Below are 22,031 nucleotides of genomic sequence, written 5' to 3'. Positions count from 1 at the left end.
GCACTGGGCTGGCGGGCGACCGCCAAAAGGCTGCCCGCCAGCCCAGTGCAAAAGACCCTTCCCACGAGGACGCCGGCTCAGAATTGAGCCGGCGGAGTGGGAAGGTGCGACGGGTGCAGTGGCACCCGTCGCGTATTTCAGTGTCTGCAAAGCAGACACTGAAATACAAAGTGGGGCCCTCTTACGGGGGCCCCTGCAGTGCCCATGCCATTGGCATGGGCACTGCAGGGGCCCCCAGGGGCCCCACGACAACCCATACCGCCATCCTGTTCCTGGCGGGAGAACCGCCAGGAACAGGATGGCGGTATGGGCTGTCAGAATCCCCATGGCGGCGCAGCGAGCTGCGCCGCCATGGAGGATTCTAATGGGCAGCGGAAAACCGGCGGGAGACCGCCGGTTTTCCGCATCTGACCGCGGCCAAACCGCCACGGTCAGAATGCCCTGCGGGGCACCTCCCAGCCTGTTGGTGGTGCTCCCGCCAACCCTGGCCCCGGCGGTCCATGACCGCCGGGGTCAGAATGACCCCCTATATCTCCCAACTTAAGCTTTGGGATCATCATCTTCTTACTTTACTGGTTCAAGACTTCATAGCAGTTTTAGAATTTTATAAATCCAAGACAATCACTAGTCTGTCAGAATCAAGCCTTTTCAGAAAGTCAACTGCAGGAGGCTCAAGAGGAGTGGACACAGGGGAAGCTGGAAAGAAATGAGGATGGAAACCTTGGTTACAGTAAAATTGAGAAACTTGGTAGCAAAGCGAACAGAGTTGTTGTAAGAAATGGGGTTATTAGTTGACACAGGGTGTAAGCTCCACTGAGGCAACAACCACAATCCTTGTAAGGGTGAACCATGAAAAGCCACTAAATTAACCTGTGCTTAACCCTCTGTAGCTTGCCACAAAGCAGTCAGGCTTAACTTAGAGGCAATGTGCAACGTATTTATGCAGCACCCAAACATTGATTATGTGAAAGCACAAAACAGGAAAAATCCCAAACCAATTTAGAGTAAATTTTAATACATAAAATGATTGCAGAAGGACAAAAATCAATTCAGTAGAACTGGAGATATTCAGTTTTAAATTTGTTAGTGAAAATAGCACCTAACAGCGTGGTTGTCTGTGGTTATCTGGTCCCACCAGGCTGGGGAAAAGTCACAAGTTTGGACTAGCTGACCATATTGGACTGCTGGCAGGATACAGGGTCTAGGTTAGTCCCACAAAAGGGTTGTACCTTACGTTCTTGATGCAAGGTTTCACATCACTCAGAATCGATTCTGTTCAGGAGCTGCGGTGCTGTAATGCAATGTCCTGCATCAAGTTGTGTTGCGCTGCACTGGCTCTAATCAGGAGCTGCGAGGGGTACAATGCGAGGTCATGCACCAAGTTGTGTTGTGCCTCCTCAGTTCAATAAGGCCATCGATTAGGAGCTGCAAGGCTCCTTGATGCAAGGTTCTCCGTCAAGCTATGTCTCGCTGTATCTGCATTGACGGAGCCCACAGTAAGATAGGGAGGAGTACACTTTGATGCCACGAAAAGGTCCAGGACCTGGTGGGGTCCTCTTGGGGATCAGGTCTTACTCCAGGCAGAGGCCAGCAGTAGGGCTCAGGCGAGTCCAAGCAGGTCCAGTGCTGCAGGTCAGCTAGCAGTTGCAGAGAGAGATCTCTGAAGTTTGTTGTGTCCCTGTAGCTCACGCAGAAGGTCAGCCAACTGACCCTTGGTGTCACTCAGGTTAGCCTGGGATGAAGGTAAGTAGGTCCAGTCTTCCTTCTAAGACAGCAAGGCAGTCATTCAAGCAGCAGGGCAGTCCTCTGGCAGCAGGGCAGTCTTTCCAGGTAACATCCACAGGTCCAAGAGTGTTCTGATGAGTGGCTTTGAAGGTCCAATATTTATACCTGGTGACTGACCTTTTGTGGGGGGACTTCCTGTTCTACCCCAATATCTGGTTCTGGAAAGTTCTTCCTCCTTCTCCTGTCAAGGCCCCTAACTGTCTGTAGTGACAAAAGACAAGCCGTTTTAAGTGTAAGCTGGAATGGGTAGAGCTCCTCTCTCACTCATTGAGCAACAGGAGCCCAATTGCTCCCATCAGAATAGCAATTGTCTCTACAGAATTGGGAGGAGAAAGACAAAACCCTGGTTTCCCAATTGATGTAGCAACCAACGAACCATGGAATCCCAAGCACAATGGTGTAATTAGGAGATGTGATCAGATTGAAGGAGATCAACTCTTAATGATTGCCTAAGGAGACTAGGAGTAGAACAGTTATGGAGATGACAAGACCGGACATCAATGGAAAACCATCAGTACTCTACACATGATCTGGAGAACACCTTTTCCTGACTGGAATTTGGAGTTTTAGGACACAATCCAAGTTCACATACATTTTGGAAGTTTTGGAATCTAACAGAGATAGACTGACCGGGATGCCTTTAAAGAGCTGAATTCAACAAAAACAAGTGTGAACTGGACTCTTTGCAAGAACTGAAAACTTTAAGAAAAGCAGAATCTTCTGCTCTTTTCTCTTTTATAACGGTGTTTCCCTGAGATCTGGAAGGTCCAACAGGGCAGTCTTTCAGCAGAATGATTTGGACTTACACGCTAGAGGCATAAGTTGGGTGGGAGGGGCTCGATGGGGTGGGGTGGGGGTAGTGACTCTCTTAGGGCCATCTAAGACTACTGACAGCCATAGGGTGGGGTGATTACCTTTGTTGGTTGTGGGGGGTGAGTGTGTGGGTGGGATGGAGGGGGCAAGCCGCAAGACACAGCAGTTAAGTCTGCAAAGAAGGTGGCAATGGTAATTGCAGCTGTGTGGCAGAGAAAATTAGAACAGAAGGGACAAGTTCTTGCCTAGCTGTTGATTGTATGTTTCGAATGATGTAATACCAGCTTTTTTTGATGGGATGGTTCACTTGAAGCCTATATGTAGGGGTTTTTCTGTATGGCTAAGATGAAATGCATGTGTTGGAATGTGTCTGGTATGCATCGTTCCAATAAATGCCAGATGGTTCAGGAAGAAATTAGAATGTATAAGCCCCAGCTTCCGTTTCTAACAGAAACCATCTTGTTTACAAGGATCGCTTATTATTAATGCAACTTGGATAAAATATTGTTGTCTGTATTTACCAGTCAGTCTCTATTCGGGGAGTAGCTATGTTGGTTGATAGGAATCTGGAGCACAGAACACACTAAACTGCGGCAGATCCTCAGGTGAGGCTGGTTTTTGCATAACTATAAATTTTTGGTATGAAATTTGTGTTTTTCACAATTTATGGGCCTAACTCAGATGATACTGGGGTTCTGGATCTTCTGTCTTTAGAGCTATTCGACAGGTCTGGTGAGCTGGTTATAATAGGGGACTTCAGTTGTGTGATGGATTATCGCATTGACTCAACAAATCGCTCTGCTTCACCACACATGGTCAAAACGAGGGCTGCTATACACAAACTGGCCCGATAACACAGGCTGAGAGATGTCTGGAGGGCATTATATCCATCCCAGCTGGGTTATACTTATTACACCTTTTCCCACTAGCATTACTCGTGCATTGATATGGTCTTCACTAGTGTAACACTGAATCATGAGGCTGGGATGGATGGAAGTATGTCCAATTATCACCTCTGACTACAATCCTATTTTATTGACTTTGAATTGTCAGGTTACCGCACCGGTACGGCGTCGGTTTTCATTTCCCCATCAATTATTATCCATTGTTGAGCTTCGTTTGCTTATGTCTGGATCACTCATAATTTATTAAGCTGAATAATTGGCACAGCTTCTCTCTCAGTTGTTTGGTTTGCTACAAAAGCGTTCATTAGGGGGATAGCGTCGTAATTCATCTACTCTAGGAATATGGGAGGCCAAGCAAACACTAGTCTTCTCTGTCAGCAAATTACACCTCCATTTTGTGTTCCTCTGTGCATCTCCCCTGTGTCCTGATACAGCCCAGTGTTCAAGGATTGCAAAAAGACCTAGGTAAGGAGCCCAAAGATTTTTCTGGGTAAATAGTATTATTTGTTCAAAAAGTGTTTGTTTTACTGCGGACTCTCTGTGTTTCAGGCAGTCTGGCCTCTTTTAAAGTGGTATTTTTTTTTTAATCGTTTTTGCCGTGACTGTGTGAATTCCCTTACTAGTTTGTGGTACCCCCCCTTCCCTTCCCACCCTCTGCCCCCCCTTTTTTTCCCCCTATTCTTACTAAAAAAGGCTACATACATCTTTCAGAGTGTGGTTTTAGGAGACTTTTTTAATCTGTTTGTGTGATTTAAATTGTGCTTAAAAACTGTCTGCCCCCCTGTATTTTTGCCTTTAAAAAGCCCGATTTTAGAGTGTGCGCCCAGCACTATTGCAGTGTTTGTCTCTTAAACAATCTCCCCCTTACCTGGAAAGTAGACTCTGCTAGCTTGGAAATGTGGATTCAGCCTGTCTGTATCCAAGGAGATTCTGAATAGAGCAGCAGTTGCCTTTCCCCCTGCCCACATGGACTGGACTTTAGTTAACTTGCTCCTTATATAAGTTCCTTGTGGTTGTTGCATATGTTGTTGTGATAGGTTGTTGGGAGATGGTGTTTCATTGGTTGCTAGCTCCAGGGATGCGGTTATGATTGGTGGATAGGGCTGAGATTCTGATTGGCAGTTGGTTCTAGGGCTGTAATTGGTGGATAGGGCTGAGATTCTGATTGGCAGTTGGTTCTAGGGCTGTGATTGGTGGATAGGGCTGAGATTCTGATTGGCAGTTGGTTCTAGGGCTGTGATTGGTGGATAGGGCTGGGATTCTGATTGGTTGCTGGTTTTAGGGCTGGGGCTGTGATTGGTGGTCAGGAATAGGGCTATGACTGGTGATTAGGGCTGGGTCTCCCATTAGTTGGCTAGATCAGGGTTTAAAATTGGATTGGCTAGGGTTAGGACCAGCTTCTTGTTGGCCAGTAGGGCTATAAAAGGCTAAGATTCAGGGCGTCTCAGCCCGGGCGGAGAGGACAAGGGCGAAGAGGACAAGGGCGGAGAGGACAAGGGCGAAGAGGACAAGGGCAGTTGTCTGTTTGGGCCTGTTTGGGACAGGTAGGGACTAGGGACTAGGGCCTAGGGACAGAAATGCTGCCCAATTCAGATATGGCCAGGAATGGTGTCAACCCCTACACATCCCTCAACATGCAACCACATATTCTACAAAGGCATCCAAGCCATGCATCACAAACTGACCACAGACAGATTGCATTGCCCCACCACCCAACACAATACCCTACATACAACACATATACACATACCCTACACAACTACTACAGTCAAACACCTTCATTCTCATAGCAAACACTACTCTGTCCCCTCCCACTAACACTACCTGCCACCACCCACACAATACAAAACTACAACATACATTTCTCTCAGTTTCAGTTTCCCAGATACACTCTCTCTGCTGATACTAACCAACAACACTATCCGCTGTTCGCTCCACACAGACCACCTGTCATCATAACAATGCCCAAACCCTGCTTTCAAACACATCATCTACAAACACTCTTCCCCCCTCTTCACCAATTACACACAACCATACAATCACCACATTTCACTCCACCACACATATTACCTCTTCCGGTCATCTCAACTAATACTTACTTCCCTGACACACACCCATCACCTCTTACACACCTCATACATTCATCTCCAAAACACATCAACACCCCATCTAACACTCAAATTCCACTTAGCAGCACTAAATCACATACAAATCCCTCACCAAAAACAACTACACCAATATCCCCTCTCATTATTCCACAAAAACAATACCGACCACAAACATCAGCACATCAAAGCAACACAAACTTACATTACACTCATCGTCATACCCACTCCCACCCCCAGGACTACACAAAGGATACAAATTCCATCCTATCTCCACCCCTACCCCCCCCCCACTCTTCACAAACACCTACCTCAAGCACCCCAACCCAGCAACTTTCATTCACTCGCCTCTCCTCCATTGCACAATTTAGAGCCTTACATCATGATCCACATGCTCCTCCACCACCCCTAACCCATACTCCATCCACACTAAACAAACGCAAACAAAATAAAAAACATGCCACTCATAGCAACCTCGCATCCCCTTGTCTGTTACATAATAAAACTACCCTACAAAAAACACTACACTCCTCATGGCTCTCTCAGCCACCAAGTCCACCACCCACACACACAGACCCAACAAAATGCCTCCTTAACCTGCTGGAAGAGGAACACTATATTGTGAGCCTCAAACAGTTATCACAACTAGCAACACTCCTGCTTCAAGCTCACATTACACTACTTACACTTCTACTAAACAAAACAACACTACCACTAACACACCTTTTCTAAACTGCCAGCTCATAATTACTCGATCACTCTCAAAAAACAAGCACCACATCTACGACCTGCTCACAGACACAAAACCTGACTTACTATTCATTACGGAATCCTGGTTGGGAGATGAAATGGCACCAGTGTTGCACGAAGCCCTTCCTCCGGGCTATCAAACCATCACACAAAACCGTATAGGCAAGAGAGGAGGTGGACTAGCTATTATATTTAAACAGGCAATAACCCTCAGTAAAACAGACAACATCTCCATACAAGGTTGTGAATCCCTCCTTACCAGATGCCACCCTACTCCAACTTCCTCCTGTAACTTTCTCCTCTTTTACAGACCTCCACCTAACAACTCCACTTTCCCTGATGCTTTTCTTCACACAGTCTCAAACCGTATTACACTATACTCCAATCTATGCATTCTTGGGGATCTAAACATTTGGTTTGACAAACCCAATATGCTCCATCCAAAAGCTATCACCACTGGCCTACTCGCATTGAACCTATATCAGATTGTACACAATCCCACACACATCGCTGGTCACATCCTAGATGTCATTTTTGCTAAGCCTGAACTCGTTACTATTCATAGCATCACACCAACCACCTGGTCAGACCACCATATGATAACTTTCCGACATACAAGTCCACAAATCAACACACCCCACAACTACTTACATACATACACCTATCAACCATGGAGCAAACTCAATTTGGATCACTTAGAAACACAACTAACAGCAAACACAGATCTAGATACAATTAATTCTGTACCAAAACTTTGAGTGGCTACAGGAAGCTTTTGATGTCCTAATAATACTCAGAAAAGCTAAACACGACAAAAGAAAACTAACACCTTGGAGAAACACAGAACTTAAAAAGATAAAGCAACAAATCAGAAAGTTGCAGCGGACCTGGCTCAAAACAAACAACAGTCAAGACAAACTGCAGCTACACAAACTTAACAGGATATACAAATCATCAATCAAAAAAGCTAAAAAAAGATACTAATCAGACAGAATTCTAAATGCTCAATCTACAACCAAGGAATTTTATAAAATTCTCAATGAATTTCGAAAACCTAAATGCATGGAAGGAAGTCCTCCCACCACTCAAGATTTCACAAACAAATTGGCAACTCACTACACAACCAAGGCAGACACATTGGACTCCTATTTAAAACAGAAGAAAACCATCAGCACCAACCCCTTTACTAAAATACCCTTTAAGAATAAACCATCCCAACCTCTACAGTCCTTCAAACAAATATCCCAGGATGAATGTATGGATTTGGTCAAAGCAAGCAGACCTTCTGGTTGCCCTTCTGACCCTTGCCCACCACAAATCTTCAAGAACATCCTGCTATCTACTTCTGCTTCCACACCTGTAAGAAGAATCATCAACAATTCTTTAACTTCAGGAACTTTTCCTGCAGACCTGAAAAAGGCATACATACGACCATTATTAAAGAAAACAAACCTAGACCCGCAAGACCCTAACAACTACAGACCAATCACAAATGGACCTTTCCTGGGCAAATTGATAGAAAGAGCAGCATTCGCCCAGATGTCACAATTCATTGAAGACAATTCCATACTTTCAGACTTCCAAACTGGATTCCGCCCAGGAAGAAGCACTGAATCAGCACTCATGGCAATCTGGGACGATCTTAAAAACACAGTCGACCGAAATGGAGTTGCTGCACTACTTCTCTTGGACCTCTCAGCTGCCTTTGATACAGTTGACCATGACACCCTAACTCAAAGACTCCACGAAGCCGGCATACAAGGGATTGCTCTCGACTTCCTATCTCCAAAAAAGAGCGAATATCATCCACTCGCACCCCTTCTCGTCCGAACCCTACCTCACAAAAGCAGGGATCCCCCAAGGGTCAATCATCTCACCTTTGCTTTTCAACATATACATGATATATTTACCAGAACTGATCAATGATTTCCATCTCACATGCTACAACTATGCAGATGACACACAAATACTACTTAAATTAGAAGACCCCCAAAAACATTGAAAACTCACAAATCTTCAGTTGCCTCAGAGCCGTTGATCAGTGGATGACCTGGAGCCATCTCAAACTAAATACCTCTAAAACAGAAATACTCATATGTGGTGACTGGAAAAATTATGACCCTCTGTGCATCTGGCCTGACGATCTCCGACCACCTCCTCAATTATCCAAGGAAGTTAAAAACCTAGGAATCACCATGGATTCCAAGATAACTATGAATGCCCAAGTAGACAAATTAGCACGCACAAGCTTCATCACCTTAAAGACTTTACGCCGCATCTTCCCCCACCTCGGATTTCCACACAAGGTGCAAGCTACTATCTCGCTTGTACTATCCAAACTGGATTATGCCAATAGCCTCTACCATGGATCATCTCTATCTGTTATGAAAAAACTACAACGTATCCAGAATTCCGCAGCCAGGCTACTACTACATATAAAGCCGCAAGCCCACATCTCCCCTGCCTTGAGAGCACTACACTGGTTACCCGTTGCCAGAAGATGCACTTTCAAGCTGCTTTGTATCACCCACAAAGCTATACATGGAACAGGACCACTTTTTATCAGAAAGAAAATTACCAAATACATCCAACAAAGAACCCTCTGCTCAAGACTGGCACCCCGCCTTAGAACACCACCATACAAGAAAAAGACTATAGGTGGTACATCCTTCTCCGTCCAAGCAGCCAAACTATGGAATTAATTACCCCCAACTATAAGAGCCACAGATAACTTTATTGTCTTCAGAAAACTATTCAAGAGTTGTCTCTATCCTTCATAACCACCTTTTTCAAACAACTATGAACTGTATATGCCTATGTGGATAAATATTTTTTTCAGAATATATGTATATTTCTATTTATTTATAGTTTCTTTGGAAAATATGTATTGCTACTGTCATAACAATAAAATACACACACTCTCTTTAAACCTGTCTGACTAAGTATTTTTTACCCATGATTCTAATTATGTATTGTATGTGCATATGTGTGTGTATTCATGTGTGTGTGTGTGTGTATATATATATATATATGTGTGTGTATGTGTATATGTTGTTTCTGTGCTTGGCATGTTCGTGGATCATTGCATGTCTCCTGGTTTTGGGTTGTTATACTAGATATCTAGGAATTCCTGCTCTCATCTTATCACACTTATCTACTCATCACTCTTATGTCATGTCTCTATCAAACTATCCTCCATTCTCACTCTGACTCATCCCAAATCCCTTCTAGCACTTTCATCTCCTAAATATCTCTGCCTAAGCTCTTCCCTCCACCTCCACATCTAACTCACCAAACCTCACTCTACCTCTGTGACCTCCCACACAACCCTACTAAATTCTCCTGCATTCATCTCACCCTGCTACTATGCTCTCCCTAACCCTTCCACATACTCTTCCGCCTCTGCCCCCCTTTATTCATCCCAAGCCTTTGGGTTGAGTAAATGAAGGATATACTCCCAATTAACACTTCTGGATTTCTTTCCTCCTCCACCCCTCCATTACTCCAGTCAATCTAACTAACAAACTCTCATATCCGTGGCTCAAATTAACTCATAATAATACTAAAACTGTACTCATTATTAAACGATACTAATCCATCACTAATTCTTGTTGGGTTCCGGAGTAGCGTGCTACTCATCGAAAAGCTCTTCGACACCTCGTCAGGGGTAGTAAGCGCTATATAAATACGATTACAATACAATACAATACAATAAGCCATTCTTATGTCTCAAATACTTTTCACTGTTGGCCTTTAGTGGATCTGACCTGCATTGGTTCTTCTGAGGAAGAATCCATAGATTGAGCTTGTCCTGGGACTTAGGGAGGAGGAGTACAGGAGAACCTCTGATCTTCCCTCTTTTTCCTTCTCCACTCTTTAAGGAAAACTCCACTCATATCAGGAAAACTTGACTAGGAGTTCTGAGACTGAAGAGGCTTTGCCAGCTCATCCCTTAATTCTTCCTTTACACTTCTTCGAAATAAGGTCATCACATTATGTTCTGCTCAAGTGGTTTCAGCAGCAAACTCATGAAACTGAGTATAATAGGTTTGTACATCAGAATTTCATTGAGATATTTCAGACATGGCGTTCTCAGTGGAAGCTTCATTATCAGGTCTCAAAACATTGGAATAATTGTTAATTCAATAATTGTTCATGCAAGGGTCTTCGGCAGCAGCCAGAGCTGCATCGGTCAGTGAACCAATTAGATACACCACCTTGGATCTGCCAGACGAATATTGACTGGGTCGAAAGGCAAAATAAACCACAAAGCAATCCAAAGACTAGTTGACCCTGAAAGGATCGCCTGAATCCTTACTCTCATTACAAAGGTGAGACCTACCGGGTTTGCCAACAAAAATGCAGGTCTTAGTGCGTGGACTGACAAAAGGTGCCACATGTGACTTAATGGCTCCTGAGAGCCAAAAGTTCATGCCTACTGTTAGAAATGGGGTCTCTAATTGGCAGTCAGTTTACACCCTACCCAAGCAGGGGCCCTCACGCTAGTCTGGGTGAAGGAGATACACAGCTCAGATAACCCCTGCCCACCCCCTGGTAGCTTGGCACAATCAGTCAGACTTCTCTCAGAGGCAATGGGTAAAGTATTTGCACAAACACATACAATAACACAGTGAAAACACCACAAAAGGACTCCACACCAGTTTAGACAAATAGCCAATATTTATCTAAATCAAACAAGACCAAAACGAAAAAAATACAACATACACAAGCAAAGATATTAATTTTTAAAGTAAAAAGAGTCTTAATTCATTGAAATCAGCGGATGCGTTGTTTTAGCACAAAGTACCTGATATACATCAAAAATAAAGTCGTATAGGCGAGCATGCATCGGAAAAGCAAGCGATGCGTCGATTTCTTACTCGCAAGTGAGGCCGTGCGTCTATTATTTCTCTGCCGGGTAAGCGATGTACCAAATTCCTGACAAGCAGCATTGGGTCTGTGTGGTGATGTTTAAGATTTTGACTCCCAGGGATGATGCATGGAAAATCAGGAAGCACAGCAGCAATTAATCTGCGCTGACCTGGCGATGTGTAGTTTTTACTGACGACGCGCCTATTTTTCAGCCGCGGTGCAAGTGCTGCGTCGATTTTTCTGTCACTCGGCTCCGGTGCATGGATTTTCACACTGGTTCTGCCAGCTTCTCCTTTCAGGGGCCCAGGGACCGGATGTGGCACCACTTGGCAAGTCAGGGGGGTCTCAGCAAGGAGCCCAAGTGCTGGCAAACAAAGTCTTTGATGTCCCTGAGACTTCTTAACAGGAGGCAAGCTCAGTCCAAGCCCTTAAAGAACCTTCACAAGCTGGATACACAGCAAAGTCCAGTCTTTTTTCTCTAAGGCAGAAGCAGCAACTGCAGGCCAACCCAGCAAAGCACACACAGTAAAGGGGCAGTATTCCTCCTCACAGCTCTTCAGCTCTTCTCCTTGGCAGAGGTACCTCTTGATCCAGAAGTGTTCTAAAGATGTGGGGTCAGCCGTCCAATACTTATACTCATTGCTCCCTTTGTAGTAGGTAAACCTCAAAGGAAAGTCTTTGTAGTGCACAAGACCCTGCATCTTCCTTGCCCTGCCCCAGACACACACTAGGCGTTTGGAGACTGTATTGTCAGAGTACAGACACAGACCTTATAAGTGCAGGGGACAGTTCCTCCCTCTCACTCTAGTCCAGGAACACTCATCAGGAAATGAAGGACACACCTCAGCTCCCTTTGTAACACTGTCTAGAGTGAATTCACAAACAGCCCAACTGTCAGTCTGACCCAGACGTGTATTCAGCAACCAAGCAGAGGCACAAAATGATTAAGCAAGAACATTTCCACTTTGTAAAAGTAGCATTTTCAAACAGACAATCTAAAAACCAACTTTACCAAAAGATGCATTTTTAAATTGCGGGTCAGAGACCCCAAACTCCACATCTCTATCTGCTCCCAATGGGAAACTGCACTTAAAATATATTTTAAGGCAATCCCCATGTTAACCTATGGGAGAAATAGGCCTAGCAATAGTGAAAAACAAATGTAGCAGTATTTCATTATCAGGACATGTAAAAACATCAGCAAATACCCTACCTTTTAAATACACTGCATTATGCCCATGGGGCTACCTATTGCCTACCTTAGGGGTGACTTACATGTACCTGGCAAGTGGGAGCACTTGCCAAGTCGAATTGGCAGTGCAAAACTACACACACAGGCACTGCGGTGGCAGGTCTGAGACATGTTTACAGGGCTACTCCTTTGGATGGCACAATCAGTGCTACATGCCTACTAGTAGCATTTGATTTACAGTCCCTGGGTACCTGTAGTGCACTTTACTAGGGGCTTTCTAGTAAATCAAATATGCCAATCAGGGATAACTTATCATAATCACAATTTACACAATGAGCACTTGCACTTTAGCACTGGTCAGCAGTGGTAAAGTGCCCAGAGTACCAAAAACCAGCCAAAACAAATTTCAGCAAACAGTCAAAAATAAGGAAGTAGAGGCAAGAAGACAGGGGAAACCACACCAAGGATGCCAGGTCTAACATTTACCAAACTGAGCAGCTGTGTCGCAGCTATTGATCAATGTGGCTCTGATTGAATTACTCTGGCTAGGAGTTTTTTTTTTTAAGAAAGCAATGTATGGAGTTCCAGTGTGTCATCCTTGGAAGAGAGTAGCTGGAAATGAGGGTGGGGCTTTTCATAATGTATGTATTGGTGTACAGACAGCACGGTGACACAGTGTCATCCTAGTCCAGGAGCAGTATAAGTTCACCCTCAGCACAATTCTTCATAGGCAGGACTGCCACAGACCTTTATTTAACCTGTTTCTGTTTAACAGGCATGGTATGCTTCAAGTTGTTTTTTACCCACAGGATGAGTATAGCCGAGAACGTGGCAGGTACTCCTATGGGGGGTTTGCCTGGCCTTGGGCCTTTTCCCCAATCCAGTGAGAGTAAAACTCACAATGAACGCTCTTTTCTACAGTCGCTACGAATGAATTGGCACCTTCAGTCCTTGCCAACAGTCCGCCTTCAGCTGCAGTGGCGTAACAAAGGCCCCTGCGGGGGTTGGGGGGGCGTTGAGCTCCAGGGGCCCTTAGCAGTGTACACAGTGCACGAGCGGCAGGCCCCTGACTTGGTCCGGGGGGGGCGGGGGGGCTCCAAGGACTTTGCTGGGGCTCCCTCAAGTTTCGTTACGTCACTACTCAGCTAACACTGAGCATGCTAAGTTTAGGAGCACGAACCAGGCTTTGTTAGTCATCACTGAAACAAAGATATGATGGTGACATCAAGTTGCTCACCTTCTGGCCGGCTTAAGCCTTAGTGGTGCCAAGTCGGGTCCCTCGTGATCATGCGTCATGCCAGTTTTGCCAGTTGTGTCTGCTGTGAGTGTGCTTCCTCGTTCCCTTTGCTTCAACCAATATCATGCTTTTTTCCATGCCTGGAAACCTTTTCTGACAAATTATTGAACATGCATAATGATTAGAGAGGTGAAGTCACGGGTGGCGTGGGAAGGGTGGGCGAGAGGTACTGATAGGGCGGGACTGGCCTTTTATTCAATCGGGCACTTCCCCGAAGGGCTGGAGGTCGGGTTTGAAATCGCGTGACCGCTTGTGGTGTCTCTCTCCACACAGATTATAGGGCGAGTGTTTGGAAGGGTGTTTTTGTTGTTGTTATTTTGATTCTATGTGGGAAGTGTTTTCATGCAGAGTCTGAAGACCGGCGCGGTTATCGTTTATATTTTTTCACCTGCTGGTTTCTGTACTGTGTACAAAAGTTGGTTCTGGCATTTCAATGTATCTTTTTTATCCAAGTGCTTTCTTTCTGTTCATGTCTTTATTTTCCTTCAGAATCTTCTTACATATTGAGGGGCTGATTTAAGAGCCCCTAGCGCTCCCTAGCGCCAAATCAGAGTAATTTTTTTTTCTCATTAATGTGCTCCAACGAGCTCCAAATCGCTGCACCAAATTTACCAAGTGGCGTATTGCATGCATTGGGCCACTTTGTAACCCTTTGCGCTACATTATTCCTGCTGCAGGCATAATGTAGGCAAAATGAGGGTTCCTCCTTTGGGGGGGGGGTGAAGGGGGGGAATAGCACAAAGAAATGTAAGAGATTTATTTGCGTCATTTATTTCGTCACTTTTAACGCCTGCTCAGACAAGGCATTAAAAGGAGGCACGCCATTGTTTTCAATGGGCTTTGCAGGATTAGCGTCAATATTTTTGGACCTAATCCTGCAAAGCTCAGAACTAGCAGGAGTAGGGTTAGGGTTTAGAGAGACTGACAAAACCGACCCACAGAAGGCAAAAAGCAGTCCTTTGGTGCAGCAGTCCAACAGATAATTTCTTGGTACAAATATATGGCCTGTTCACCCTTGAACATTAAAAGTGATAAAGCAGAAACCAGCTTCCAACACACACCAATGTGAAAGACAGACAACATCACTGCTGCATTATACCTCTTTTTCATAAATATATGATACTTTGTATTACCCACCCCCCCCCCCAACTGCCAGGCCGTTTAACACTCAGGTGCCAGGCCTTTTTTTGGCTATTTGGGACAGTTCGCGCATAGGCCCTCATATCTTTTTGTCCACATGAGCAACCCATGCCAAATTTGCGTCTTTTTTTTTCAGCATCCTAGGGATTCTAGAGGTACCCAACTTTTGCGGGTTCCCCTGGAAGAGACCAAGAAATTAGCCAAATACAGCAAACATTTCGTTTTCTTAAAATAAATTGGAACAAAGGGCTGCTGAAGAAGGCCTGTGGATTTTCCCCTGAAAATGGCATCAACAAAGGGTTTGCGGTGCTAAAATTATCATCTTCCCAGCTTTCATGGACAGGCAGACTTGAATCAGAAAACCACATTTTTCAACACAATTTTGGCCTTTTACTGGGACTTACCTCATTTTTGCTATTTTTTGTGCTTTTAGCCTTCTTCCAGTTAGTGACAGAAATGAGTGTGAAACCAATGCTGGATCCTGGAAAGCTAAACATTTCTGAAAAGTAGACACAATTCTGAATTCCTCAAGGGGTCATTTGTGTAGATCCTACATGGTTTTCCGAACAGAAAATAACAGCTAAAATAAATAAATATTGAAATTGAGGTGAAAAAACAGCTTATTCTCTTCACGTTTTACTCTACAACTTTTTCCTGCCATGTCAAATTTTCAAAATTAATATACCGTTACATCTGCTGGAATCTCCTGGTTGCGGGGATATATTGGGCTTGTAGGTTCATCAAGAACCCAAGGCTCCCAGACCCAATAAAGGAGATGCACCTTGCAATGGGGTATCCAGCAATTCATTTGGTAAAATATAAAGAGTAAAAAAAAAGGTATCAAGGAAACCTTTGCATTTCTAAGATAAGATGTTGAGAAGCAGTGGTTATTTTCACATCCCTGAATTCCTGGGTCTCCATACTAGCATGTGAATTACAGGGCATTTCTCAAATAGTCGTAGGAAATAATGTAGCGAAAGACGAGGGACAATAAAACTTTTTCTGCTATTCTGTGTTCCCCCAAGTCTCCCAATTAAAAAGGTAGCTCACTTGCGGAGTAGGCCTAATGCCCGCAACAGGAAATGGAACATGGACACATCACATTTTTACATTGAAATCTGACCTGTTTTTTGGAAAGTGCTTAGCTGTGGATTTTGGCCTTTAGCTCATCTGGCACATAGGGAAACCTAGCAAACCTATAAATTTTTGAAAACTAGACACCTAGAGGAATTCAGAATGGGGTGACTTGTGGGGCTCTCACCAGGTTCTGTTACCCAGAATCCTTTGCAAACTTCAACATTTGGCCAAAAAAACACATTTTCCTCACATTTCGGTGACAGAAAGTTCTGGAATCTGAGAGGAGCCACAAATTACCTTCCACCCAGCGTTCCCCCAAGTCTCCTGATAAAAATGATACCTCACTTGTGTGTGTAGACCTAGCGCCCGCGACAGGAAATTCCCCAAAACACAACGTGGACACATCACATTTTTTGACAGAAAACAGAGGTGGTTTTTGCAAAGTGCCTACCTGTAGATTTTGGCCTTCAGCTCAGCCAGCACCTAGGGAAACCTACCAAACCTGTGCATTTCTGAAACCTAGACACCTAGGGCAATCCAGGATGGGGTGACTTGTGGGGCTCTCACCAGGTTCTGTTACCCAGAATCCTTTGCAAACCTCAAAATGTGGCAAAAAAACACTTTTTCATCACATTTTGGTTACAGAAAGTTCTGGAATCTAAGGGGAGCCACACATTTCCTTCCACCCAGCATTCCCCCAAGTCTCCCGATAAAAATGGTACCTCACATGTGTGTAGGCTTAGTGCCTGCGAAAAGAAATGCCCAAAAACACTATGTGGATACATCAAAATTATCACATTCAAAACTACTTGTTTTTGCACTGGGCGGAGCTGGATCTTTGGTCCTGGGCTCAGCAGCCATATAGGGAAACCTACCAAACCCAAACATTTCTGAAAACTAGACACCCAAGGGAGTCCAGGGAGGTGTGACTTGCGTGGATACCCCAGTGTTTTCTCAGCCAGAATCCTCAGCAAACCTCAAATTTAGCTAAAAAATAAAAAATGTCCCACATTTCTGTGTGGGATCATTGCACTGGGACAAATTTCCTACCACACAACGTTCCCCCCAGTCTCCCGGTAAAAATCATACCTCACTTGTATAGGTGGGCCAAGCGCCTGTGACAGGGAAGAGACAAAAACATGTCAAAATTGAGGGGGAACCAAAGCAGGTCCAAAAGGGCAGTTTGAAAAAAAACATTTGTAGGCTGACAAGTGGGGCAGACTTTTTATCGTTATAGATGCGAGAATGTCGGGTGGTAGGAATTTTGTGGATTCCTGCAGATTCCGGAAGGTTCCATCACAAAAATGTAGGAGCAATGTGTGATTTCCAGCAAAGTTGGAGGTTTGCAGGGCATTGTGGGTAAGGAAATGGTGTGGGCTGCATGTGAAGCACACCACCCTGGACTCACCCAGATGTATAGTTTTCAGATGAGTCTAGGTGTTGTGAATTTTTCTACATTGCAGCGTCCCAAAGTCCAAAAAGTGCAGCCCTCACCATTCCAAGCGGGACAATTTTGAGAGTTAGACAAGCTCTCATGGCCCAAATGTAAAACCAAAACCCAAAATGTCCTCTTTCTTGCCATAGGGTAAGATGTTTTAGTGTGCGGGGAGAGCTGAAAGACTGTCACTCCCTTCAGTTGGGGTGGGGGCATAACCGTGCCCATACTTTTTGGTAGCCGCCAACCCACTATGTTTTTTTTTATTCCCTGGCATCTAGTAGGATTTCTGCCCACCCTTTCTGCCCACCCTGGGGAGTGGATCAGGGGTAACTGCCCCATCTGCCCACCGGTGGGCAGAACAACTTTGGCCCCATTTATTTGGGTTGGGGGTATAGCCATACCCCCACCCTCTTTTAAAAAAAAAATCTTCCCTGATCTCTGGTGGGCTTTCTGCCCCCCTTGGGGGCAGATGGGCCTTCCAAAAATAGGCCAATCTGCCCCCAGTGGGGGCAGATATGGCCAACAATAATGTGCTCCCATGGGGAGTGACCCCTGCCCAAGGGGCTGCCCCCCCAAACAAAACACACACACCAATCCCTGGTGCCTAAGTGGTTTCTGCCCCTCCAGGGGCAGACTGGCCTGATAAAAATAGCCTGATCTGCCTCCAAGGGGAGCATAAATGGCTTAAAATGTATTCCCCCCCCCCCAGGGGAGCGACCCTTGCCTAAGGGGTCACTCCCCAAATATAAAAAGAAAAAAAGAAACAAAAAAAAAAGATCCCTGGTGTCTAGGGGTTTTTGCCCCTCCGGGGGCAGATCGGCCTAATTATAATAGGCCGATCTGCCCACAGGGAAGCAGAAATGACCTTAAAGTAAATTGTCTCCCTGGGGAGCGACCTTTGCCCAAGGGGCCGCTCCCCTTATGCGTAAATACAAAAAAAAAATCCCTGGTGTCTAGTGGGCATTTCTACTGCTCGATCGCATCGCGATCGGGCAGCAGAAATGCAGAGAGAGACGTGAAAGAAAAGGTCTTTCCTTTCATGCCTCTCTCTCCCCCTCCACGTGATTGGAGGAGAAATGCTTTTGCATGTCTCCTCCGATCTGTGGTGGAAGCTGAGCTTCCCGGGGGGGGAAGCCTCTGATGACGTCAGTGCGCAACTGCGCGCTGACCTCATCAGACGCCACAGGGTGGGGGTAGAAGGAGAAGTGATTCCCCTTCCATCCCTGCCCATGGAAGGTTGGTGCCAGCCCTCGGGGAGGGCCCTTAGCAGGACAAGCTGGTCTCATCCTCGGCACCGGGCAGCCGTGGCCGAGAGCTAGACCAGCTTATCCTGGGCACCTGAGGGGTTAAAAAAGGGTTGTTTTTAGGTAGAGTGCGCAAGCGTTTGACCTGTTGTAAGAATTGTGGGCTTTTAACCACATCCACCTAAAGCCCAGCATTTTCACCCGTTCGTGGCTTGCCTTTCAAAAATCACTTGGTAAAAGATTTACGTTTGTCCCGCCTTGGGGAGGTTTTGTTACCACCTTGCAGACTGACCCTGTTACACGGATAATTGCATGATTGCCGATATGTTTGACTGTGAGCAAACTTTTTTTCCTTTTGTGTCTCTCCCTCGCGCTCACGCTCATGGTGGCCCTGGCGCTTTGAATTGGCTCATTAATGTCATCCAATGTTTTACACTTCATTTTCAGTTTATGTGGCAAGAAAAGTCCACATTTACAATGCCAATAGCTCAAAAGTGAGACCCATTGCATTGCAAATGTTTGTTTTTATCTTTCTCCTGCACCCTGTGAGAAGCTATTTGGTGATGTCGCTCTCACTTTACTGGTGTTTTTTTCAAGTCAATCCTCTCAAAACCAAATTGACATACACGCTTGTGCACAACTCCAACCTTGTGGTATGTGACAAAGCAAACCCTGCAACATCACTGTGGAGGTAAAAACATCAAGGTCCACTCTGTGTGCGTGCAGCTTCCTGTGGTGGACCAGGGGCGTAACAGATATCACTCGCAGGCCGAGCACTGCTCGGGGGCCACCACAGTTTTTACAGTTTGAAGGGGGCCCTCATCTTGTGTGTGCTGTAAACGTGTCCTTCTCTAAGGCATCTCCAGTGAACAACTGACCGTGCAGACCCAGGACTGAAGAGGAACAAAATAGGTTGTGGAAGATAAATTGCCCTTCTCTCAGGCATTGCAGAGGTTCACCTAGGCCCACTTAGGGCAACACTACATGCAGCATTGCGCTTCACTTTAGATCCCAAGAACTTTTAACACACTTCCCCTTTCGCTGCTAACCCTCCAGTGGCTTCCCATTGAAGCACGAGCCCAAATCAAAACTGCCTGCATTACCCACAGGGTGCTGCATTCCTCTTCACCCTGCTATCTAAACAAGAAACTGAAACTCTCTACAGCAGATAGGGGCTCCAGAAATGCCCATTCCCTGCTCCTGGAACCCAGTCATTCTCTGGTAGTGACACAAGAATCTGAAACTCTGCCTCCCTCCCTCCGCTTACCCACTTGTCTAGTCACCTTCAAAAAAGGACCTCAATCTTCTCCCATTTGACATGAACCTTGGTTAATCATCCTTGACCATACTTAAGTACTTTCTCCACCAGGAACTGAACTACCTCTGTTACGTGTCACCACCATCTAAATTGATGCTTTAAATGTGTACTACCTTTGACTGTCTGTTGTACTTGTCTCATGTGGTAATTCCTGCACGTGTCTACTCATGTAAATGTCTGAGTTTAATTACTGCAATGGGAACTTGTTGTGACCCATGTATTCTGTTACTGTAGTGCTCTGATGCCTTCTGGTCATGACTGCACTATATAAAATTGCAAAATAAATAAAGTTTCTATTTCAGGCAGAGTCTGCAAAGCCCATTTCAAGAGTGGGTGTGTCCTCCTCGGAGAGAGTGTCTTATATAGAGCACTGCTCATCTTAGAGGGAAATAGCTAGCACTGTATTGACCAGGGCCATAATGTAGCCCCCTGCAGTCACTTGTGACGCAGGGGGCACCAGCCTTTCAGGGGCCCTTCAACGCTTCAGAGGGAGTCCATCTGTCTATGCGTGCACACTGAGCGGGTGCATTACAAGGTTGTCACACAATGCAGCGCAACAACCAAAGTTGCGTAAGACAAATAGCGCAGGACAGCACCATATCTACCAAAATATGGGATTCCTGCTTTCTTCCCTAATGCTGGTACACAATCAGGCTGCCTAGCACCCACAGACATATTTGTACTATAGTGCAAAGTCAAATATGTTTTGCGAAACAAAACATTTCAACTACTTACTGCCTCAAAGAAGCCTTTTTTTGGGGAGCAAAGCTCTGTCTACCATTGCTAGTAAATAGCGATTTCAGACAAAACCAAGGGTGGTTGCATGGGAACCTCCATCTACCACACATGGCAGATAAATTCCCAGAATCAGGGAGAAACTGCAGAAAAGGACCCAGTAATCCTAGGTCTTCAGGGTTATACCACTTTCCATATCTCCTCAAAATGTGTAATGAAGCCCTAATAAAAGCTACAAGCTGCCAGCCAACACTTCTGGTGGTAAAAACAACACTATAGGCCTGATTACAACCTGATTACAACCTAGGCAGATGGGATACTCTGTCAGAGGCGTAACGGATATCCCGCCCGCCGTTTTACAACCTCTATATGATGTAATGGAACTTGTAATACGGCAGACGGGATATCCATCACATATTTGACAGAGTATCCCATCCGCCAAGGTTGTAATCAAGCCCTATATGTCTTAGAATCAAAACACTGTGAGGTAAAAAGTTAGAACCACTAGGTAGTGTCACACATAACATTCATTCTTTAGCCAGCTGTCTGTCTGGAGAGAGAAAGTTGAGTCCATCCGCACATTTCAGACAAAGCTCATACTGTATTACGCTGAATATATAATTTTACTTAATAAACCATCTTGTTAGTTCAGTCACAACTTTGGAATATTTATTGTGAAAAGCTTTCTACATGGAGCGCATCATTTAGAAATTTGGAAGGAACTAAAAGTCCTCCAATTACTGGAGGAAGCTCACAAACCTGAATTTCTTCCACCACAGGGAAATTAATATGGGGGAAGCTCAGGCGGTGGATTCTTCTCAATATCTAAAGTGTACTCCAGACACTGGATGATTTTCACTTCCCTAAAAACTCAAAATCAGGCCCCTAGACTTGTGATTTTCAGATAGTAATCAGGTATTAATTCATATCTTTAGTTTGTGTGTGCATTTTATGGTCTGTAAAGGCTACGTGAACTGGGGTATTTTGGGCAGTGGCAGCTCCTCCGCTATGGTGGAGGAGCATCGTCCCCCGCCTGCAGAAGCAGCTAAAAACCTTTTACAATAAAACGATAATAATAAACTATGTTTAGTATCATTTTATTGTAAAAGGGGTGGGCCATGGGGCGTGACAGGGACAGAGGGGAGTGAACAGCACTCCCCTCAGTGCACATGTGTGTTTGGCCGGCCGTCTAATATGCTAATATTGAGCAAGATTTCAACATATATTGTTTCATAGACATCTACAATTCAATTGTTTATGAGTATGGGCTAAACCATCAGCCCACCTACAATCTAGAACTATCTGTTTCCTTTTGCCATAGTCCAGAGAGATGCTCATCAATAAAATAGGTAGGAGGATG

The 22,031-nt window shown here is 45.0% G+C and overlaps 1 protein-coding gene across 5 annotated transcripts in view; it reads right to left on the bottom strand.

Moving 5' to 3' along the window:
• The window catches only part of ITGB2 (integrin subunit beta 2), a 487,597-nt gene that overhangs the window by 216,543 nt on the left and 249,023 nt on the right, over positions 1-22,031 (bottom strand). The window contains exon 1 of one of the 5 annotated variants that reach the window (XM_069225708.1): positions 13,660-13,726. The exons of the other annotated variants lie outside the window; for them this stretch is intronic. The gene's annotated coding sequence lies outside the window, so the exon portion shown is untranslated. Of the gene's footprint in view, positions 1-13,659; positions 13,727-22,031 lie in introns of those variants that run through there. 5 annotated transcript variants of the gene reach the window in all.

Source organism: Pleurodeles waltl, chromosome 3_1 (genome assembly GCF_031143425.1).
Source record: "Pleurodeles waltl isolate 20211129_DDA chromosome 3_1, aPleWal1.hap1.20221129, whole genome shotgun sequence".
Lineage (NCBI taxonomy): Eukaryota > Metazoa > Chordata > Amphibia > Caudata > Salamandridae > Pleurodeles > Pleurodeles waltl.
The sequence above is the reverse complement of the archived record's forward strand: the minus strand, read 5'-3'. Positions and strand labels throughout refer to the sequence as shown.